The sequence below is a fragment of the Moschus berezovskii genome, chromosome 28, assembly GCF_049115385.1.
Source record: "Moschus berezovskii isolate FMDL1 chromosome 28, NW_MosBer_1.0, whole genome shotgun sequence".
NCBI classification, from domain to species: Eukaryota; Metazoa; Chordata; class Mammalia; order Artiodactyla; family Moschidae; genus Moschus; species Moschus berezovskii.
Genome location: NC_142487.1, coordinates 12,210,535 through 12,235,572, shown reverse-complemented (window position 1 = coordinate 12,235,572; position 25,038 = coordinate 12,210,535). Strand labels below are relative to the sequence as shown.

At 46.0% G+C, this 25,038-nt stretch overlaps 1 protein-coding gene across 1 annotated transcript in view; it reads right to left on the bottom strand.

The window, feature by feature from the left end:
- Positions 1–5,500: 5,500 nt before the first annotated feature.
- LOC148773572 (uncharacterized) overlaps positions 5,501–25,038 on the bottom strand; it is a 65,672-nt gene continuing 46,134 nt past the window's right edge. The window contains exon 6 of the mRNA XM_088833358.1: positions 5,501–7,103. The gene's annotated coding sequence lies outside the window, so the exon portion shown is untranslated. The remainder of the gene's footprint in view (positions 7,104–25,038) is intronic.

Sequence of the window (25,038 nt, the reverse complement as noted above, 5' to 3'; positions counted from 1 at the left end):
CAGCTTAGACGACCCTGTCTCCCACATCGTTTATACCCCTCATCTTCAGGGGACCCTTAATATCCCCTCACAGTACTTGGTTTGCCAGTCCTCTACCCTCAAGTCTGTTTCCATGACAAGAAGTTTCAGAAAACATAAATTATTCTTGAATATCATACTTTGAAACTAAGAAGGAATACATCTTCCTAAGCGTATGCCAGGCAAACCTGAAAGGGCTGACCCCTCTTGGGTTAATAGAGAAACTGGCTGACCTTACACCAAGGGACTCTGGGAGACACCCACTTCCCAACCCCTCCCATCACTCTCCCCAGCGCTCCAGCCCACAGCCTGCACTGTGCCAGACCTCTGGAACATCTCTGACCAGTTGCCTTCGATAACCAAGACTGGGGCTGTGCATGGAAACCTGGAAGCTGCCCACAGCCCTGGTGGGAGAACCTCTGCACTGGGGTCCACAATTACCACCTGGATACAGGTGCCGACATATCCACTCCCATAATACAGAACTGCACCCAAACCCTTTCAACTGTTCACCTTCACCTAAAATCCCAGAAGCAACTCTCACTGCTGACAACACGTTCAGGCCATAGTTTTTGCACAACTACCTGGCCTCTGTACAATCTAAGTTAGTTCTTCTTACCACCGTATCTTACAGAACTAGGACCATTTTAATTCTTTTACTATTAGAGTCTAGCGCCCATATAACTAAAACCCTTTTATCAAGAGATGCACAGAACAATACATGTGCATTCCTTTCACAATAGAATAATCTGCAACAAGTTCAATGATGAAGCCTCTTAAACCTGCCCCCAATTACCTGTTCTCCTCCTGGAAAATCAGGTAGCATCAAACCATCCTGAAGCAGTTGCTTCTAGCGCTTTTCTTGGAAAGTCAACACCACCCAAGCAAGCCGTCACTTCCCTCCACAGGGCTGCTGGAAATGAGTCCCCAGGTTTGGCAAACTACAGCTCTAGAAAACCATTAATCTCGCGATGCCATTCTGGAGATCGTCACAAAATCATATTTCTAAATGAAATAAACCCAGTCTCCCAAACTGGGCTGCTTTGGAACAAGGAAACAAACAGCCGGAGACGGCAATGAATTACAAATGGCATGCTAATTACCAGTTACTTCCAGAAATAGCTGAAGACTGCAGGATTTTTGCTGTTGTTGTTAAAATAACTACAGCCTTTATTCCAGGGCTGGGCAAAAGCATCTGATTTATTCAAATGCTTCAGCTTCTCAACATAATCACATTTATATGTTCTTATCTGAAAGGGGGAGTAGGTGGAGACAAACCTTGGGATCTGGGGGCATAGATCCCCAGAGACAGCGGTGGGGGATCACCAAGCCCACTGCCAGTGTGGCTGATGGAGGGGGACCCTCCCACTTGCCCTCTAGTGGAGAAAGGAGGGGCCAGGGAGGCCAAGTCTCCACACAGCACCTCAGCACCTTCACCATTTACTCCGGCAGGTGGAGAAGCAGCAACTGTGCCTGGCAAGTTTTAGAGTTTAGAATCCTCCTTTCAAGAAACTCACAATCTGTTGAAAACAAGAGAAAGGACACAAGTACAACAGAAACGTGGTCATTCTGTTCACCGCCCTTTGGCTCACTAAGGACAAGACACACACCTCTGTGGTTCACTAAGGACAAGACACACACCTCCCTGACATGAGTTCAGCTCCAGGCATACACACCTCACCCCAGATCCCCGTTTGTGCCGTGGATGCAGAGCCTACCAGGTTTAACTGCGGAACCTGGGGTCTGAGCCCTGTATAGAGACTAACCCACCACCCCCCACCCATGCCCCAGACCTTCTGCCACCTCATCACCCCCTCTAAATACATCCCATCCTCCCACCCCTGCTCTCAAATTCCAGAATGTTCCAGAAGGAAGTCTCCCTCAAGGTCACCTGGTCTAGCAAAAGCTCCCCCAGGCTTAGCGGAGTCAAATGGAGACGGTTCTTGGGTCAAACACGTTTAAGGAAATTCTGGGTTAAACAACACTACTGTTTTCTCTGCTGCCAACTTCTCCGAGCCTCTAGTATGCTAAAGGTACATTAAGAATCTCCAAGAAGGGGGTTTGACAGGCAACACTTACAAATCTGATAGACTAGAAATCTTTTCTCCTGCCCCCGCTTGAGACCAGACTCCTCTGAGCGCCACACTCTGGGCTCTGCCACCTTCTCCACTGTCTGGCAAACGTCTGGCTGAGTACCCACTCCAGTCAGGCACACACTGGCTGCTGAGGACGCAAAAATGGAGAAGATATAAAGGCCTCCAGGTGCTCGCTGCGAGACTCTGGGGAGTGAGCTGCTCAAAGCCATGCGGCTAATTACTGGATGGTCTCCGAGCTCCAACTAGCGGCCAGCTCCCAGTTCACCTCACCAGTGCACACCCAGCTCTGACTGGAAGAGGTGTTCAGCTGTGGTGTGATCAGATGGAGTTCTCCAGAGAGACTCAGGAGCAGCCAAGATCCCCCGTTAAAACAGTACACACCACATCTGTTTCACTTATTTGAACAACGCTGCTTAGCGTTACTACAAGAGAATCCTATGGTACAGTAGTCGATAACATAAAGATTAAATCATGATACCAAATTCACACCTGCTATCACCTGAGCTTTCACCTCATGGCCAGTTCTCAAATATGTGCACCAAAAATAAGCAGAGATGGTCTTAGGCACCTTCACTGGGACAGGTCTGGAGGGAGCTGACTACAGCAGGCCGCAGCCACCCAGGACAGGGCCCAGCCCCTGCATCACTGCCTTGTCTCTAGATGGGGCTAGTGGCTTACTCCAGAGACACGTCCTCAGGACAAAAAACCATCAATGCAGAGCTGCCCCTCTGACTTCCAGGTCCCCACCAAAACCACGAGCCCCACCTCAAGAAGCTGGGCAGGCAAGGAAGGATGCCAGCATGGCAAGAGAAGCACCAGTCTGCCTTCTACACCCCAAAAAGCCCCACCCAGAAGAAGGCACCTGCTGGCTCTCCTGAGACAAGCCAGGGCCTGAAGCCAGGCCTTGGGAGGGCAGAATTCCTCTGGAGCAGCCAGACAGGCTGCCACCAGCTGTTCTTCTTTCCATGCACTCCGGCAAGGCAGGCGCCTCTCTCCAGACACAGCCAGCTACTTGAGCATGGAGGCACCAGGTGAACACAGACAGGCAGTCTTTCAACCCACCACTTCCAGGGGAACACCACCCTCTAGGATCCAGAGGCACTGGATTTTCCTTTGTTTCTACACCATTCGTTGGGACCCTAAAGCATACAGACATCACCGAAAGCATCCACTGGAGTCCATAAGTTGTAATGTCTCATTGGAATTCACTTCTGATTATCACATTAGCCTGGCCTCCCGAGTGAAAACTGAAAGTGGTACCACAGAGGGCTTTAGTTTCAAATCCAGGTCTGATACAAGAGTGCTCCAGTCCCTGTCCTACACACCTCAGCCCATGAAGTCAGTTACAGGGCCTTTCTCTTCCTCTGAAGCAAGGAGGTTTTTGAGGGGCAGCTGCCACTTAACTTGATGATTAAAGGAAGAAACAGGTGTTCTAAAACCAAAATTCTGAAGAAAAAAATTTTAATGTTTTTGCCTTAAGATATCAAACAGGCACACCCTAAATGTGAAAGCTCCACAACTTCTACTGAAATGTGCTTAACTTCCAGCAAGAGGATCTGGCCCAACATTCCTCTCCCACAGCCACACACACACCCCTCCACACCCACGGCAGGAGTACAGAGGGTGATGAGGGCGACTCGGATGTACTCACACTCACTGGAGTGGGTTTGGAAAACTAACCCACTTTTCTAAGGAAATCAAGCTCCACCTTTTTTTAAGCTACAAACCACTTAAAATGCCAACATGCTATATAAAATCATCACTCTAAGCATTCCACCCTAGAATTTGAGAAGGAAATTCCCCCCAGAATTTCAAGAACAGTGTAATTTGGGACAACACATGTTCACATCACATGCGACTGGCCAGCGTGTGCCCCAGCTGTGCCCAGCCAAGCCTCAACACAGTGTTTGGCAGCAGCAAGAGGGACCCACAGCTCAGCAGCGAGTCCCCGGGAGGGGACTGGCACTGCTCTGAACATAGCACGGTTTTGTCTAAGCTCCCCAGAAACTTCTCCCAGAGTTTACACGATGCCAGCTTCCTATTAAGAAATAATGCAAGTCTTGTCTATAAAAGCTAAGCCACTCCTACACTACCTCACCCAGGGACCAGAAGTCCCCCCTCCCGAACAGGAGCAGGAGGTGCCCCTCCACAGTGCCCAGGCTCCCCATGGCTATGCCAGGCCTCTGGCACCACAGTGCCCTGTGCGGCCCATTGCATGCCTGCTCCAGGGAGCCCTCCTAGTTAGCACCTATAAGCAGGACAGGTCCCACTCTACTTCCAGGTTCCAAATCCTGACCCCACACCACACGTCTTGTCTGAGCAATCAAGGAAAGGCTTGTAATCACATACACAGGACACAGCAGATAGGCCTGGTAAAGACCTGACACCAGACTTGAAGTTCAGGCACCAACATGTGGCTCAGGAGCTCAGGAAACTATGTGTCAGTAACTAGAACACGTATTTCCTTTCAATCTGGCCCCATGTTTACCAGGGCTGACTCATCTCAGTCCTCCACAGGATGCTAGAGAAAAGGCTAGATGACTTCCACGGGCTCGAAGACACCAAAGGACATAGCACCCCCTGCTCCCCCACAAGGTCAGCAAAGCAAAGGCCCCTGCAAAATGCAGAGACCCTCAGGGCCCCAAGTCACCCAGTCCCGACTCCCTGTGTGAACATTCTCTATGGCCAGCCACAGGAAGTAGGGACTCATCTTATAAAGAAGGTGGTCATTTCCTTTCAGACCAGGCAGCAAAAAACACATGCAAAGGGAGGACATTAAGCAGTGAAAGGCACACCCTGACAGGCCACAAAGGCCAGGCACTTCCTGTACAATCCCTCTCCACGTTACAAGAATCCTCTGTGAGTTCAAGGTTTGCCTCATTCTACAGATGAAGAAACTGAAATGCAAAATGAAGAGACCTGCCCAAGATCGCAGAACTAGGAACTGACAGGCCACATAATCCAACCCAGGTATTTCTGCCTCCAAAGACCATGAACTCTTCTCAAGGCCATGATTATGACTTTGTAGAGAACATATATTATAGACTATGATATATTAAAAAACTGAAATGCACAAAAATTAAAATAGTGGTTATGTGATAATAATGAAATAATGGCCCTTATATGAATAATGGCCCAATAATGAAATCTGCCCTTTCCTTTGTATCTAAATTTTCTTGCTTTTATTATTTTAAATGTTAAAAAGATAAAATGCTGTTTACAAATAAAAACTATGTGTTTATGAGTGAAAGGGTATTTTCCATTAGTTATGATTTCCTAAGAAAACAAAGCAGGACCTGTCACTAGTCAGCGCCACTCCCAGACAGGCACATGGAGGCAGACTCTAGCCTCTATGCTTACAGGTCACTTCTGGACCAGAGCCTGGACTTGCTGGGACAAGACTTTCCAGAGCTCCCGCTCCCTGTTTCATGCAAGCTGATCTTTAAGAATTCCAAAGTTTCACTTTGAGACCACCCTGCTAAGTGAAAAGTAACTGACTGCATCCTATTCCTCCCATAATGAACTGGGGCAGGCCACCTTCACCACAACACAATGCCCCTCCTCCCGCTCCCCGCACTGTGAGCTGAATCACAGGCATGGCAAGGTGCGGTGGGGGGACGGGCAGACCTTCAGGAACACCAGGAGCCCTGGACTGGGAGGAGAGAGCTGTGTCTACTCCTCCCTCAAGACTGGTGGCTACAAGACCCTGCAGTCACTCAGCCTCTCTAGTTTTCTTCTTTATACAATGTAAAAAGTGAAATCAGTGGCCTTCATAGTTACTTGAAGTTCTAAAACTGACTTTATTATTTCTGCCTTTGTCATCGTGTGTAGTGCTCAGTGTTTCACACAAACATAAATTAAGCTCTTTCTGTACAATCATGAGAAGCACACATACCAAAGTATGTATTAGAGTTCACTCCTACTGGTGAAGTCTTTCAGCCTCATAGAAATTCACATATTAGAAAACAAAAACAAAAAAACAACAATAGTGGCTATGCCCTTTGTTTCAGATATTCAAGAACAGGTATCACCTGAAACACAATACAAAGATTCTTAACACACTGGAAGTCAGTGCACCCCGCTCCCAATGCACTAAGAAGACAGGGCCAACCCCTTCCAGGTGCCAGCTGATCCTTTAAATTCATTCCACGTCTACAGGTATAAGCTCACACACAGGCCATCTGGACAGAGGAAGCTGTGTTTCAGGTATAAGCTCAGACACAGGCGGCCCTGTACCCACACCCGGGATTCACAGGAGGGGCTGGTTTTTCCTGGGTCGGGCTTGGGCATCTTGGTGGGGATGAGTCTACAGAAGGGTCAAACTCCAGGTTTCCCCATCCACCAGGGCCACCACAGCTTCCCAGGATGTTGGGCATACCACACAAGGTCATGTGTGCTGAGAGCAGGAGAGTAAACGTGTTGAGCTTCTACAGTCTAGATGCCAGGGGGCTTCACTACTCCTGATGTATCTGCTGGAGCCTCTTCCCTTAGAAAGCGCTGGTGTTAGATTCCTCAGCTGCAGACCAAGATGGCACAGCTCATTTAAGGGAAGAAGGGTTCACCTACAAGTCAAATGTTTGATTTTCACTTTGCTTGATTACTACAATATATAGTGTTTTTATGCATGTCCCTAAAATCTGACCCTCTAGTTACCACAATGCTCTTTGTTCTTAAGCATTTTCTAACTAATCAACAAATCTGACAGAATTCCCTTTTTTAAAAAAATTTATTTATTTGGCTGTGCTGGGTCTTCACTGCTCTGTAGGTTTTTCTCTAGTTGCGGTGAGTGGGGGCTACTCTCCAGTTGTGGTACGTGGGCTTCGCACCGTGATGGCTTCTCTTGTTTCTGAGCATGGGCTCTAGGGTACGCGGGCTACAGTAGTTGCAGCTCCCAGGCTCTAGAAAGCAGGCTCAACAGTTGTAGCACACAAGCTTAGCTGCTCCGAGGCATGTGGGATCTTCCCAGATCAGGGATCAAACCCATGTCTCCTGCATCAGAAAGCAGATTCTTTACCACTGAGCCACCAGGAAAGCCCTAGAATTCACTTCTATACCCTGTCGAGAGTACTGACAATCTCACAGCTATTCCATAAGACCAAACTAAAAAGATACACATTTTTTTTACCAAACAAAGGGCTGGCAGGCAAATAAGAAGGCAGGCTGTTCTTACATTAATTATGGTGTAAAAAGTGTGCAACCAGAATTTTCCCAGCAATCATTAAAAATATCATTTTCACCTGGCCCAGTAACATCCTTCATCCACATCTTCCAGTGTTGGACAAGGTCTGCAAGGGCACAGGCTGCAGTGAAGGCTCTCACTTCCAGGTTCACTCCACCACTTAATAAGGTTCTGACCTTAGGCAAGTCACTAAGGTCTCTGACTTCCATTTCCTTAGTTGTAATGGAAGTTTCTGAATATATGCAACTGCTGTGGTCGCTCAGTTCTAAAGAAAAAGACAAAACTTCTTCTCGAGTTAATAACACTACCACAGACATCCTTCTGATGACAAAAATCTCTTGCTAAGTATTCAGACTGAGTGATTAGTTTTTTAAGAGGAGACCATTTGTCATAATTATTTCCTATTTAAGCCATTTCTGGTCCAGTCCTGATATGCTCCCAGCTGACAGCCTCAAACTGACAGTCACCTTGACCAACATCAGCCCTTTCAGGATGGGCCGAAACTAGCATTTAATGTGTATATTCCTCAGCTTACTATACAGAATGAAATAGCCAGGGGTTAAAAGGAGAGCCACTAGGACAAATCTGTCATTAAAACCTGAGAAATAATTCAGCATGAACTGAGAAAGAGCTAGCACTGAACTTGTACTAAAGGACTCTGCCAGACCCCAGCCTGTGGGCCTGACTCGTCCAAGATCCCTAAGGAGGACGGGACAAGCTTCAAACAGTGCCATTTACATATGATTTTCCAGGACCGAAAGCAAGGTAAAATGCAATATTCTTTAAAAGTTTAACAGTAAATTTTTAAAATGGCTTCAAAGGGTGGTCAGGAGAAATGACAATGACTAATAAAATATCTACTTCTGCTTTATTGACTATGCCAAAGCCTTTGACTATGTGGACCACAACAAACTGTGGAAAATTCTGAAAGAGATGGGAATACCAGACCACCTGACCTGCCTCCTGAGAAATCTGTATGCAGGTCAGGAAGCAACAGTCAGAACTGGTTACGGAACAACAGACTGGTTCCAAATAGGAAAAGGAGTACATCAAGGCTGTACATTATCATCTTGCTTATTTAACTTATATGCAAAGTACATCATAAGAAACGCTGGGGGGGATGAAGCACAAGCTGGAATCAAGATTGCCGAGAGAAATATCAATAACCTCAGATAAGCAGATGACACCACCCTTATGGCAGAAAGTGAAGAGGAACCAAAGAGCCTCTTGATGAAGGTAAAAGAGGAGAGTGAAAAAGTTGGCTTAAAACTCAACATTCAAAAAACTGAGATCATGGCATTCGATCCCATCACTTCGTGGCAAACAGATGGGGAAACAATGGAAACAGTGACAGACTTGATTTTCTTGGGCTCCAAAATCTCTGCAAATGCTGACTGTAGCCATGAAATTAAAAGACGCTTGTTCCTTGAAAGAAAAACTATGACCAACCTAGATGCATATTAAAAAGCAGAGACATTACTTTGCTGACAAAGTAAAAGTCCATCTAGTCAAAGCTATGATTTTTTTCAATAGTCATGTATGGATGTGAGAGTTGGACTATAAAGAAAGCTGAGCGCTGAAGAATTGATGCTTTGGAACTGTGGTGTTGGAGAAGACTCCTGAAAGCCCCTTGGACTGCAAGGAGATCCAACCAGTCCATCCTAAAGGAAATTAGTCCTGAATATTCACTGGAAGGACTGATGTTGAAGCTGAAACTCCAATACTTTGGCCACCTGATGCAAAGAGCTGACTCATTTGAAAAGACCCTGATGCTGGGGAAGAATGAAGGCGGGAGGAGAAGGGGACATCAGAGGATGAGATGGTTGGATGGCATCACTGACTCAATGGACCTGAGTTTGAGTAAACTCCAGGAGTTGGTGATGGACAGGGAGGCCTGGCGTGCTGCAGTCCATGGGGTCGAAAAGAGTCAGACACGACTGAGCAACTGAACTGAATTGAATAGGTAATACTGACACCTGAAAATTCACTTGCAATGTGAAAAAATGAAGAAGGAAGGTGACATTCATCTAAAACTTTTAGTGAAACAGTCACTTTTTAAAAGAAAAAATATCCTACAGTTATGATTTAATCCGAAAGATAAATTTAACCATAAGATAACTATACTCCCGTTGCTGCTTCTGTGACACAATGAGGGACTGGTGTGAAGTATTCCAATCATGCTGAGCATCTGCACAACTTCAGTATGAGTAGTTCTCTTCACACATCTAAATGTATTTAATTTCTATATCTCTTCGGAGATGGAGGAGAGGAAACACAGCCATAGAACACCACACTCAAACTACTGCTGACTGAGACACAATACACACACGCACCAACACACAGGATCAGCTATGGTTTGTCCACATGGCAAGAGCCTCCCAACAGCAACCTAGACATTTCTAGATGCTAAAAATGTTTTATAACTCAAGTTTCCATCATCTATACTCATCTCAAGCCATATGATCCCTCAAGGGGGTTGGCAAAAGCAACAGGAAGAGAGTATGGGTCACAGAATCTCAAACACACAGAGAACACATCCAGGGATAATGTCAGCAATCAAGCCCCAGGTCACTTTGTTCATACCCAACACTGCTGTCACCATTTGCCATATCTTGTGAAACGCTTATGACGCAAGCCAAGCAAAACATCAGGCTTCAGAAATGCCTTATTATTCTCTCCATCCACTCCACCATCCAGCTCCCTGAGGCCAGGAAACTTCTGAACCTCACCACACTTCCTTGTCTCTAGTGGAGCCCTTAATGGCACACAGCAAATACATGAGGACTGTCGGAACTAAAACACCCAATGTCGAGCACTTCTTTTTTGGTAGCCTAGAAGGGAAAATTTTGTTTTACTGAACATTTTCCAAAATTTTATCTCACTGGCTAAAAAAGTACCCTAATCAGTTACGCCAACAGACTTTGGGGCAGTATTTCCCTGGTAACAGGAAACACCGTATGATGTAGCCTCTCCTTGGGACACTGCGTCCACCTCAAGCGTAACAAATACAGTGTTCAAAAATAAAACTGTAAGCTTAAGGATGCAAGAGAGTGACTTCCCTGGTGGGAAGAGTCTGTCCTCCCAATGCACTGGGCCAGGTTCCATCCCTGGTCAGGGAACTAGATCCCACACGCCACAACTGAAGATTCTGTTCACTGCAATGAAGATCAAAGATCCCACACGCCACCATTAAGACCTGGCGTGGCCAGATAAATAATCAAAATAAACATTTTTTAAAAAAGAATGGAAGAGAAAATTACATTGATCATGAGATGACACATTTTTATTCCTTTGTTAAAATTCAGGATTCTTAAACCACACTTACACTGAGCATGATGCTCACTGCTCCCAGGAATTCTAAGACATGAGCTCTGAGGTCTGGAACAGAGCAGCTGTGACAGACTAGGCCAGTCTGCCGGGTCCATCCTGGGAGAAAGAAGGGCTGGACCTAAGGTGAGGCGACAGGTGCCGAGGCCCCACAGATATGAGCCGGGTCCCTACAGCTCCCTCCACTCACAGGCCCAAGCAAGCCTGCACCTGCCCAAGTCACAGCCTACCCAACCACTTCACTCCATCTGTAAAGGCCTTTGCCATGACTAATCAAGTTCTCAGTGATATTTGTTGAGTGAATGAATTTAAAAAAAAACAAAAAACTAATTTTGCTTTTGAATGCCCCTCCTGGTGGCAGAGGGGCTTTGCTGCTGACAGTACTGTTCATCATTCTGTTTCCGGGAGCACATGAGACTGAGCCTGAGTCAAGAGGTGTGAGGACACATGTGAACACAAACTGGCTGGGGGAGGAGTAGGAGCACTAGTGTTCACGCCACTGCTCACACGTACTCTCCAGAGGGATCCAAACTCCATCCAGGCTTGATACACAGTCACTGCCTAGAAACTGAGAAGATAGCTCAGAGTTTAGTTAGCCTCAGGAATTAAAATCCCTGTGTGGGTGGACTCTCAGGGGCCGAGGTACAGAGCAAGGCCTCTGATGTGGTCACTGGGGCTGGCAGTGACAGTCCTCATGCGGACCGTTTCATTTTTGTGGTCTACTCTAACTTCTTAAAATATATACAGCATTTGACTTCAACTTAGTTTTATATCTCACTAAGTGTTTTGCTGCCGCCCACGAATAAGCAGATGCTGAGATAGGAGAACACAGACTATAAACACAATCAGGTTAATGAAGAGGTTGCTGCTATAAATTCTCCAGGGAAACGGGACCAATAGGACACACACACACACAGAGGAGAAAGATTTATTATGAGGAACTGGTTTCACAATTATGAAGAAGTCCCTCAATCTGCCGTCTGCAAGCTGCAGACCCAGGGAAGCTAGGATTGTCAAAGGCTTGATAAGAGGCAGAGTCGAAGACCTGAAAGCCATTAATGTCAACGCCAGCCCAGAGCAGGATATCACACCTGAAGCAGGCAGGCAGGAAGCAGAAGGGCGAAATTCTCCCTTCCTCTCCCTTCTGCTCTCTGCAGGCCTTCAATGGACTGGACGACGTCCACCCACAGCAGGGAGGCCATCTACCGAGTCTGACTCATCTGGAAACACTCTCACAGACACATCCAGAAATATTTAATGTGGGCACCCCTTGGCCCAGTCATACTGACTACAAGTTAAACACATTAAGCACTCCAAGTATTAACACTTTCCTATGGAGAACCATGGACAGGAAGGAACCCCAACTCCTCTAACTCTTGTGAGCATCATGGGACTAATGCTGATGAGAATCATAAGGAAACAAACTTATGTGGTCTGACAATCAGTGGAAGAAATGGACACCTCCATCATAACTGTCAGGACCACTCACTCCTACAGCCACACACAGTGACGAGGACTCCCCTGGGAGTCAGTCCCTCCCAGTTCACGAGCCCATCACATCTACCAGTGCATAAGAACCACACGACTGGACACACACAGGGCCAAGAGCCAATCTTGTGGTCCTAAACTGAACACACAGAATGTCACAGTGGTTCCCCCAGAGGAGGCTGCACCTCCACTATGACCCCCAACACTCTCGTAAAAGGTTAGACAGAGTATGTTTCTTCCTGAGGTGACAGGAAGCCTGTTATTGAGCACAAGTCTTCACCCTGAGAAGCTCAAGCACCCAACTTCATAAGGAAGAGTTTTCATCCTGTGGTTGAAAGCCATCCGTTCTTTCCATAACTATCTCTGCAGCCACTGCCGCAGCTCAGGACTGTGTAGGTCTGCAGGTGAGCAGCACTCCCCAGGACAGAGACAGATGGACCCCAGATGGTTTCACCTCACCTGTCTTTCCCTTTGCAAAGTGTTACAGTGGACGACTAACAACTCTCAACTCCAGTCTTATTTACGCTTTCTCCACTGACAACTCAAGTTCCCAAAAGATGGAGTCAATGTTTTTCATTCAATTGTAAATCAAAGATAACATTCCTGAAGAGGGTTTGAAGTTAAGTGATTAGAGAACTAGACAAATAACAGAACTAAGTCTTACATATATTTACACATTTATGAATCCTTGAACAGTTTGATGTGCTGCAACCTATGATCCCGTTAACACTTTAAGAGTCATCACAGACCCCAGGACACGTCATGTCCTCTCCCATCCTCTCAGTTTACCCATCCCTACGACAGGGACAAAGAAGAAAATGAACAGAATGTGATTTTTTGTGGCTGTGCTGTGTCTTCATTGTGGTGAGTGGGCTCTCCAAGTGCCCCTCAGTATGGGGATCTTAGTTCCCCAACCAGGGATCCAACTGTATCCCCTGCTTTGGAAGGTGGATTCTCAACCACTTGACCACCAGGGAAGTCCCAACAGGATATAATTTAAGTCCCTATGAGAAGTTATCAATATGCACTCTGGAATGGAGTTCCTTTATATATATAATATATAATATAGTGCAAGCTCAGAGTATATTTAAAACAACTACTAAACAGTTCAGGTGATGGAACCCTCACCATAATGTGGAAAACACCAGGCAGCACAGCATTCTGAGCTGTTGCAAAGCAGAACAGAGCCCAAGTTCCTCATGAGGTCTGACTGTGTTTCTAGAAGCCCCCACCTGCCAAAATGCCGAAGAGGTGGCTGCTGTTTCCAGCGTTTCAGTTCTTCTGCCAAAGCTCCATACTTGTTCACTTTTTCCTAGCTGGCGTCTTAAATGCGTCTAAGCAGGACAGTTATGGCAGTGAGTCTTAGTGCTTTGTTACTGTCACCATGGTAGCCAGAAGTGTTATTATGACCTTCAATTCACCTTGTAGCAATGGTTTCTAAAGCATTTTTCATGTGCAGTCACAATACTGACTGATTCCTTTGTGGATCCTTTTTTTAGATTATCAAAACTGTTACTATTTGTGCAATATTTTAGTGTGAAATAGACAAAGTTATATAACTGATCCTACTAGCCTCAATTAAACTTTCCTCTGCTATAAACTCAAGACAGTTTTAGTGTAAACAACGCTAATATGGATGGCCACATAAATCTTTCCATTTCAACAAACCCTTGTCCTTTTAACAGATATGGAGTAGACCTTTATTGATGTGATTTCGGCTAATGACAGAAGATGGTTTAAAAAAAATCTTTTTAGTCATCGGAAATTGAGGTCAGGGCACTTGCCCATTTTATTCTGCGCTGTATTCTACTTACATACAATTGAGGAATTGTAAAACTCAGTGTGTTTCATCTATAAAAAATTCGAATTGCTACAGAAGTAAATCTTCACTTCAAAATGTGAGAGCAATATAAATTGATCATTATTCCCTTTTCACTCCCTTCATGGAACAGAGTAAACATTTTGGAGATCACAGTGATAGTAACTAGTCATTTATCTGATGGTTTCTTGGTCTGTATTAGATTATCTAAAAACTCAACTGATTAAACTGATATTAGCTATACAGGTACGTTTTTTCTTAATCTCTCTGCCTCCTTTGATACAGGTTTTTACCATTTCCTCTGCACTGAATCAATGACATCAGTATTACTTAATTGATCTTCTTTGAATTTTTCTTAATTGCAAGAGGTTTATATTAATTACTAGCATGTTCTCTGAAATAAATATTCAATCATCTGATTTTAACCTGGAGTTAAGTCCACTCCTCATAATACACATTTCTCAGTTTCACATGAGATCAAAATGAAAACAATAATAAGAATTTGGGTGCCCCTTCCACAGTGTGAGAGCAGACGGTGCAGAAAATGTAAGAGCTCACTCAATAAAGTCAAGTCTTCACAGCCAGGACATGAGACAAGCAAGTAACAAGCATGCTTCTTTATCCAAAAGACATCCCCACTCACTCACCCACCTTCCAAAGATAAGCAAGGGCTCCTTTCTCACATCTTTGTTTATCAGACCCAACCCAGGAGATACAGAACACAAGCCCCATTTTATCCTTACCTTTGGTAGCACCTTAATAAAGTATGTTCATTAAAACGCCTTTGTGAAAGAAGAGTTACTGCAAAGTTTCTGAGTATTCTCAATTTCTAATGTTAGAACAACAGTGAAGTCTTTCCAATTACATTTAGAGATGAGGTGAGTTTCTTTTTCTTCCAGCTTTACTGAGCTCTCATTGACAAATGCGGTGAAATTCTTAAAAGTACTTCTGAGTAGTTTTAGAGAGAAAGCAAGATACTAAAGGGATTTTGAAACTAGGAGTTCACTGGCTAAAATCATCCAAATTGAAGGCTGATGATACTGTGCACTGTCTCGGGTGATTTCTGAGATGATCTATACAAGAGTAACTGTGAGTTGCTACAGGCCTAAGGCGTCCAGGTATAGAAAGGAAATACTAGGGATAATGGGAATGCCAAGGGGACAGTCTCTAAGGCTGCGCTGACTATGACTAGTTAAAATGATACACAGCACTAAATGTTAAAGCTCGATGTCTGTTTTCTGACAGTTCATGAGAAACAGACCAAAACCTGACAACAGAATCAACTTTCAAACAATACAAAGCAAGTTACGTATCTGTTGTCTTTACACCCGTTCCAGGAGGCCTATCCTTGGATTTGTCCAGTGTCTCTGGGGTGATTGTGCCTCATGCTGACAACCCCAGATCCCTGCTCCAACCCAGCCTCAGCCTGTGGCCTGACTGGCCTCCAGCCTCCCGCACCAGGTCCTCCAGGCCCGTCAGTAAGGCCTCTCATGCTGAGCGATCCCCACCTCCTAGCCCACCTGCCTCTGCTCACTTGTCTCCCACTTACCCAAGCCTCGGAGTCATTCTATGTCTCTCACTGGACACGCACGGCCTCCTGCCACAGGGTCCTCTCCTGTCACCACAGCCTGCTCAGGCCATCTCACCTCTGCCTTGAGAAGCCTCCTCGCTCTCCTCCGGGCTGCTCTTCTCAGCCTTTGCCTCTCCCTCCACTCACCCCTCCCACGGCTCCCAGACCCAACTTCCTCAACTAATGACACCTTCTTCCCCAAAAGGTCTCCCCTACCACATAACAACCTACACACAACATTTAGATACTTGGGGTCTGGCCCCCACTTTCTTGTCCAGTCTTCTGTTTCTCACCTTCCTTCCCAAGCCACCTCAGCCCCAGCCATATTCACCTTCTCAGGGCTGTGTCTCTCACTGAGCCTCCGCCTTTGCCCAGAATGCTCTCTCCTTGCACATGTCCACCTGCAGACACACAGCGTGCTATAGGCCCCACTTCACATGTCACCATCTCCATGAGGGGTGTGCACAGGCTTCTGTGCCTGGGCCCCCTCGGCAGCACATGCTGAGCACACAGGAACGTGGACTGCAACCAGGGACATGACTGCAGGTCTCTTCCATCAGATCCCCTGTGCTGCAGGGCCTGTTTTCCAGCCATCTCTGAGCCCAAGCCCCCCGGAGAGCCCAACACACAGCTGGAGCTCTGAGGTGGGCTCAAGATGAACTTTATCACCAACAGCTGGTCATGACCCTGCTCATGTCCCCCTGCTCCTCTTCCAACAGCAGCTTTCTGTCTTGGTGACAGAGCATCTTCGCACCCTTGTGAAGCCCAGGTCTCCTGAGACTGAGAGAACTCTCTGTACTTCACCATGAGCATCACCCTTGATCTGCCCAGGTGTCCCCTGCCCTGAAGACAGGTTCCTGAGGGCAGGCGCTAATACTGCCACATGAAAGCCTCCCTACTGCACAAGATCGCTGTAAATCATTATGGTAAAGAGCTCATGGAATTCTTAATGCACTATTATCCATAAAAGGCCACAATTTTACATGTTTCCAATCTTCAGGAAAAACAAAGAGTCTGACCAGAAATTCTGCAATTTTTCCACTTTTTTTTCACATTTTCTGTCAGTCTCCCTTAGCAGTTGGCCCTACCTGGAGTCTTGTCTAAAGAATAATGCTTCACTCAGAACATGTATGAGAGACCTGTTGGTATTATTATCATTATTAAATGATATTACCTCTAATATATTATGGGATAATAAAGGACAGCTCCCAACTCTGTTTGTTTGTGGGTGTTAAGTCATTTCAGTCATGTCCAACTCTGTGCAATCTATGGACTGCAGCCTGCCAGGCTTCTCTAGCCATGGGATTCTCCAGGCAAGAAAACTGGAGTGGGGTGCTATGCCCTCCTCTAAGGGATCTTTCCAACTCAGGGGTCAAACCTGAGTCTATTATGTCTCCTGCACCGGCAGATGAGTTCTTTACCACTAGTGCCACCCGGGAAGCTCATTGTAAGCAGATCACCTCCATACTTAAGTATTATCTTTCTTTTGGATTCCTAATGGTCTCATTTTTGCCTTTTCATACTGTTCATGGGGTTCCTGAGGTAAGAATACTGGAGTGGTTTGCCACTCCCTTCTAACTATGTGCTGGAGAAGACACCTGAGAGCCCCTTGGACAGCAAGGAGATCAAACTAGTCAATCCTAAAGGAAATCAACCCCAAATATTCAACGGAAGGACTGATGCTGAAGCCAAAGCTCTTTGACCACATGATGCAAAGAGCCGATTCTTTGGAAAAGACCCTGATGCTGGGAAAGATTCAGGGCAGGAAGAGAAGGAGATGACAGAGGATGAGATGGTTGGATGGATTCACCGACTGAAAGGACATGAGTTTGAGCAAACTCCAGGGGACAGTGAAGGACAGGGAAACCTGGAGTGCTGCAGTCCACGGGGTCGAAAAGTTGGACACAACTTAGCAACTGCGTAACAACAGCGTCTAATTGAGAGTGTGCTTTTAAAAATAAATTTTGGACTAAATAAATAAATAAATAAATTTTGGACTAAATAAATAAATAAATAAATTTTGGGACTTTATTTTTAAATGAGGATATCCAAAGAACTGAAAGCAAGGACTTGAAGAGGTATTTATGTTCACAGAAGCACTATTTTCAACAGCCAAAAGATGGAAGCTACCCAAGTATCCATCGACAAACAAATGGATAAACAAAATGTTCTCTATACAGACCATGGAATATTATTCATCTTAAAAAGGAATGAAATTCTGACACTTGCAATAACATGAGCCTTGAGAACACTATGCTAAGTGAAGTGAGCCAGTCACAAAATGACAAATACTCCATGATCCCACCAGTACCAGGTCTACAGCAGTCAAGTTCCTAAAGCCAAGAGCAGAACACTGGACGCTAGGGGCTGGGGTCAGGGATAACAGTCAGTGGTTGATGCAAACAGAGCTCGAGGTTTTCAAGATGAAGCCAATTCTGGGGATGGAACTGCACAACAATGTGAATGTGTTAACTCCACTCAACTGGACACTTTAAAATGGTTAAAGCATCCTGTTTTCCCCAGCAGCATGACCATTTTTCATTATCACTAGCAGTGCACAGTGTTTCAAATTGTTACACATTTTCTACCACATTTTTTGAAAAAAGGGAGCAGCAGAATGTTTGAGAACCAGTTAAAGATTAAAAATTAGGTAACTGACTTAAATACCACAATACTAAAATACTAAGTGGTAACAAGTTCTTAATGACAACTGGAAAGCACTCTCATATCTTGCAACGCACTAAAAAATACTTCCCAGACCCACCTGGACCCGTAAAACTTTTCTCAAATGACTTAAGAACCTGAGCAGATTCTCTTATCTTTACAAAGTCCACAGGGGTACAAAGAGATGAGGAATGACAGGACATGGCAGCTGCCCGACTGGCACCCGGGAAGCAGAACTGCCCGCCCAGTCACTGTCCTGGGCAATCAGGAATCGACTCAAGCAGAGAACTCAAGAGAGCCCACAGCATTATTATTCTCAGAATTTAACCACTCAGGTAAAATATTACAACAGAACAGAACTTCCACCTCAGGTAGAAGCTGTGGAACTTTTAAAAAGCAAGCACAGACACAGGTCATGTTTGGGACAAGTTCTGCCCGCTCTAATTCACCCTGGCTCCAGGGCACCCTGACATTCTGCTCTGGAAGAGAGGTGCCTGAGTAATGTTCCTGGCTCCTCCAGCTCCACTCACAGACTCCACACAAACACTTCTGCTCCCAGTGGACCATGCGGCCCAGTCAGTATGGGTACCACTCCCATCCTGGCTAAGGCACTCTCGCCCACATAGTCCTGGGGCAGCTGTAACACTTTGTGTTTGCAACTCATCGGCATGCTTCCCCATTGATCCTGTCCCCTCAAGGTGACTGGCCACTCAGACAGAACATGCAGAAGCAGGCACCACTGAGCAGTGCCAAAGCGACAGCGACCTGTGGAAGTGCAGGTGAAGTACTTATCACCTAAGGTTTCCTCCATGTCCTCTGACAGCTGCTGGCCTATCATAATCACCCCCAAGAGTCTCCAGAAAAACTGTAGAGAACATGGTAAAACAGACCCAGCGAAAGCGGGAAAAACTTCTGATTAAACGTCGGACTGAGGGGATTCCCTGGTGGTCCAATGGTTAAGAATCCACCTTGCAATACAGGGAACACAGGTTCGATCCCTGGTCCAGGAAGATCCCAGATACCAAGGTGCAACTAAGCCTGTGTGCCACAACTACTGAGCCCATGTTCCAGAGCCAGGAAAGCACACCTACTGAAGCCTGCATGTGCTCCACAACAAAAGAAGCCAGCACAATGAAAAGCCCACACACTGCAACTAGAGAGTAGTCCCTGCTCACTGCAACTAGAGAAAGCCCACGTGAAGCAACAAAGACCCAGCACAGACAAGAAAGAAAAAAAAAAAAAATCAGTAAAAGTTTTTTGCTTTTTTCTTAATGTCAGGATGAATCCACAGAGACCCTAAATGATGAGCAAGCAGTCAGGCCCCCTCCCAAGCGCCAAGCTTGCAAAGGTAACCAAGCACTGGCAACTGGACTTTGGTAGGAACCACTCCCAGTACAATGTTATGGGAAATTCAAGCAAAAAGCCCACAAAGAAAAACCCCAGCAGATGGGGGGGTCCCCTCTTATGTTGCCACACAACTTATCAGCGGACATCCCGCCAACACCTCCTCTCCCCACACTCACTACGTTTCCAAAATGACTTTTCTAAGTTAACTAAACTTTACCTCACCTTTACGGAGATCAAAATCTTACTGAGAATCCCATCAAAGCCCTGGCCTCCTCTACAGTAACAGGCACAATTTCAAAGAATTCACATATTCTTGGGTCCCCTGGGGGTTAAAAATCTCTGTCCCAGTGGATACCGCCTTTCATTTCCTTCCTGCGTTGAATCTGAGAAACACTGAGAGACCCATCACCATCTGTAAGAATTATGTAACTCTAACAAATTTCAAGAATCCCTGAGGGCCCCTTCTGAAGGAGTGGCCTGCCCACCAAGCTGAGATTAAGGCTCAAAGGAGAGACCAGCTCACAGGGACTAGGAGGTCCAGTCAACAGACACACAGCACCCCCAAAGGATGTCTCCCAGATCACAGCGCCCACACCTTGCACCTGCCCTCGCACATGCACCCACGTGACTCTGTGGGACCGCTGAGGCTCCATCTGCTCTAGCGGCATCTGCTGCCACAGGCAGGTCCTCACAATACCCTAACCTTGGAGATCACATTCGCATATAAGCACTGTTCATCTGGGTGATAGCAGAGGGGGTGGGGGGCGGACAGGAGGCGGGAGCGGGGGGGGCGTGCAGACAGACAGGCACTACCTCTACCCCCCGCAGGCTGCCAGAGCCACCTCACCCACACACACAGACCAAGCCCACAAAGCCAAATCTTTGAGCTGCTGCTGAGAAACCCATAAAAAGTAATGCTATTTCTAACCTCCTCCACTATGGAAAAATACACACGCCACCAAGCAACCCAGATTCTCTAAAAGATTTATTTTTATACTCTCCTCCACACCCCTCCCCACTTTCACCTCCCCCACAAAAATTTTAGGTGTAACATTTGCTAGCTTTTTAGCAGTTTGACACCGTGCTAAGCATCAACTGATGAAGTTGTTGTGTGTTTTGGTTTAACACAAAACATACAGGTGTTTTTCTGAGTGTCTCTGAATGTCTACTTGATAAGAAAATAGTCTAGTCTAACAACACAAGGACAGCATCCAATGCCCAGACAGAGCAAATGCTCAATTTCCCAGGCCACAGGCAGAGATGGCCAAAGCAACAAGACTCTCTTCCCAGTTTCTAGAAGTGGTGTCTGCCTGCTGGCCTTCCCCTTTGCCTTGCTGGGTCTTCCTCCTTATCATAAAGCATCCCTGATGCCCTTGCTGAACTCTAGGAGTTTTTCTCCATGCCATCCTTCACCTTGAAGTGGAAGAATGAGGGGAAGGCAGTGAGATGGGACTCAAATCTGAGTCCCTTGATGCTACACACATGGCTCAGCAGGGGGAGGGCAGGTAGGGAGGAAGGAAGAACAGGGAAGGTGGGAGAGCCTGAATGAGACCTGGAGAACCTGGAGAACACAGAAACTCTCACAAGCCAAGAGGGACCCTGGACCTAGTCTACCTAGGATCTGTCCCAGGACACCCGCCCCTGACTGGGAATCTTGGTGTCACCTCCCCTGATGACAACCTCAAAGGCCAGAGAGGCACCAAATGACCCCAACCTAGCAGCCAACACTGCCTGGCTTCTCAGAGAGCCAAGGTGTCTTGGTGCAGCTTCTGAATAACCCCAGCCTAACTGTGAGGCAGAGTTTAAATCCTCCTTCAAGTTAGGGAACCCCCAGCATACACCTTCCACAGTTTAATCTGTTTTACTGGACACTGGCAAAAACACATCTGGAGAAAGTAAGCATTCCTTCAGACAGTGTGAACAGCAGAGACCTGTACTCAGAGGTGATGCTTCTCCCAACACTACTGATCTTCTCTGATGTAGCCTGAAAGTTTAAATGTAACACAAAGACAGAAGCTCAGGTCAGGCTGCATCACCTGTATCTACAGCCATGTTCTGACTGCTAGAGCACGTCCCCACTGGGACCACACGTCTCACACTGGAACTTCCACTTGGCTCCCTGGTCCTCATCATCCACTTCACATTCCTTAGGAACCTTGAAGGAAACCAAAAAAGAAGTGGGACGTCCCCATCTGAACTTTTCTTCTCAGTCCTGAAAGCTGACCATGTCTACATCGCACGAAGAGGACAGGAGAAGGTACAAGAAGCTGCAATTCATGACCTGTTCACTGCCATCCCAGCAGCTCTGTGCTCAGCCAGGGCTCCAGCAATTCACCCTCCTGCCTCTAGCAAGGCACCTCAATGGAACTCTTCAGCACACCTCTTACTCCTGAAATCGGATGGGAAGATCCACCTCCACTCTCTTCCTCTGACCCAGACAGCCACAGGCCTTGGGTAAAAGCTAGCATTTGGATGAAAAACAATAGCTGACATTTCATCAAGCTCTGACTATGCACTGAATGCTGAATTAAGCATCTTCACGGTAATTCCACAAAACAATTATTATCCTACATAAAGATGAGAAGACCTTAGACCCATAGGAGGTTAGGGTTTCCCAGAGTAACAAAGTGAGTGAAAGCAGCAAGCACAGAATTTGGGCCAAAGGTCGTGTTTCCAACTATACCTTATAGACGTGATATGGCAAAGAGGCACCTCTGTTCAGATTTATCAAGGAGGTCTAAATTTTAAAATGTTTAATAACAACCCAGACATGGGGCCTCGACCTGATTTTAAAACCAAGTCCAAAAAATTGCACTGTACAGTAAAACAAGCACATTTTGTAGTTAATGAAAAGCCCAGACCTCCCTGGGCTGTCCCAGCCCCGCAGATAGAGCACTGTGGTAATACCACCAGTCCCTTCCATCAGCATGCAGGAATGTGTCCCAGTCCAACTGTGAGCTTCAAGGGACAGAATTTTACAAGTGACAGAGCAAGAATAAACTCCAGGACAATCAGCTCTGAGAACCCATCTTAGGGATAAAACCTCTTAGAACACCTCAGAATCCAAGTATGTGCCTAGAAATGACCTGCACTGCACCAACCTGCTGCCAGACTACACCAGGCAACATGCAGTTCTGTGGATGGGAATTTGCTTTTAACTCCTGTCATAGTCAGAAGGAGCAATACAGCTTTACTTTTCATTAAAATCCATATACAGTAATGTAGTCAAGAAAAAGTTTTCCATTACCAATTCTGAAAGTTGCTTAAAATAGCTGGCAGAATGAGACAACTCCATATATGGGAGAGAACTGGGTACTTATGTAGTTTGCAAGAATTATTTCTACTTCTGTCAAAATTCTGTAAATCAATCACAGAATCACACTCCTTAGGGAATCAGTCCAGTGGTATGTTCGGTTACCCAGCAAAATTCTATTTAAAAACTGTTCCAGGTTTCGATGGGTGAAGTCAAAGAGGTCTACATCTGAGATGACAATGAGAAACCACACTGTGCCCACACTCTCTACGGCTCTGCTGGAAATGAGCTACGATGTTCCACCTCAAGCTGGTGGTCAGTGTGCCAAATTGTAGAAGAAAAACAGTGCACTTCAGCAACGCTCCCCATGTCAGGGAAGGTAAGGGATTTGCCAACATCACACTGCCCTGGCAGGTAATGAGAACTTCGAGAATAAGAAGTGCTCCATCAGTCACTGACCACCCACAAGGCCCTCGGCCTGAGTGCCCCTATGGAAGTGTACCCTGCCCTGGGTGAGACTTCCAAATGGGCTCCATGTTTGCAGATCCCTGATGGTGAAATCCACTCAGCAAAGAACTACACAGGAATTGCAAGCCACACTGACTCAGTGTCTATTAAGTACAGCATGCTTCTAAGGACCTTCAATTTCAGGAAGCTTCCAACTTGTGAAAAGTCCATGTAAATCCAAGGGTCTGTGTGCCTCAGTAAGGAAGCACATTAAATCCTTCCCGATTCTCCAACTGCCTCATCTATTTCTAACAACCACCATGAATAAGAAGGCTTGCATAAGCTCTGAGAGACTCTCCATCAATCATTCCATCTAACAAAAGGCTCACTGAACTACTCCAAGCTGCTGCTGCTGCTGCTGCTGCTGCGTCGCTTCAGTCGTGTCCGACTCTGTGCGACCCCATGGACGGCAGCCGACCAGGCTCCGCTGTCCCTGGGATTCTCCAGGCAAGAACACTGGAGTGGGTTGCCATTTCCTACTCCAAGCTAGCAGGCACCAAATCCAGTCCTAGAGGAAAAATCAAGTGGGAGGGAGAGAGATTCTTGCCCTTATAAAGCTTACATTCTAGTAAGGATTATGGCATAAACAATGAGTCATGCCTGGCACATAAAAATTTAGGGGGAAAAGAATCTTACGTTTCATAGAATTTTTTTACTTTCCTAAAGAGTCTCATATCTTCATTTGAAGTTCTCCACAGCATAGATCTGATAGAGTGCCTGATGAACTCTGGACGGAGGTTCGTGACATTGTACAGGAGACAGGGACCAAGACCATCCCCATGGAAAGAAATGCAAAAAAGCAAAATGGCTGTCTGAGGAGGCCTTACAAATAGCTGTGAAAAGAAGAGAAGAGAAAAGCAAAGGAGAAAAGGAAAGATATAAGCATCTGAATGCAGAGTTCCAAAGAATAGCAAGGAGAGATAAGAAAGCCTTCCTCAGCGATCAATGCAAAGAAAATAGAGGAAAACAACAGAATAGGGAAAACAAAAGATCTTTTCAAGAAAATTAGAGATATCAAGGGAACATTTCATGCAAAGATGGGCTCGATAAAAGACAGAAATGGTATGGACCTAACAGAAGCAGCAGATACTAAGAAGAGGTGGCAAGAATACACAGAAGAACTGTACAAAAAAGATCTTCACGACAAAGATAATCACGATGGCGTGATCACTCACCTGGAACCAGACATCTTGGAATGTGAACTCAAGTGGGCCTTAGAAAGCATCACTACGAACAAAGCTAGTGGGGGTGATGGAATTCCAACTGAACTATTTCAAATCCTGAAAGATGATGCTGTGAAAGTGCTGCACTCAATATGCCAGCAAATTTGGAAAACTCAGCAGTGGCCACAGGACTGGAAAAGGTCAGTCTTCATTCCAATCCCAAAGAAAGGCAATGCCAAAGAATGCTCAAACTACCGCACAATTGCACTCGTCTCACACGCTAGTAAAGTCATGCTCAAAATTCTCCAAGCCAGGCTTCAGCAACATGTGAACCGTGAACTCCCAGATGTTCAAGCAGGTTTTAGAATAGGCAGAGGCACCAGAGATCAAATTGCCAACATCTGCTGGATCATGGAGAAAGCAAGACAGTTCCAGAAAAACATCTATTTCTGCTTCATTGACTATGCCAAAGCCTTTGACTGTGTCGATCACAATAAACTGTGGAACATTCTGAAAGAGATGGGAATCCCAGACCACCTGACCTGCCTCTTGAGAAACCTGTATGCAGGTCAGGAAGCAACAGTTAGAACTGTACCTGGAACAACAG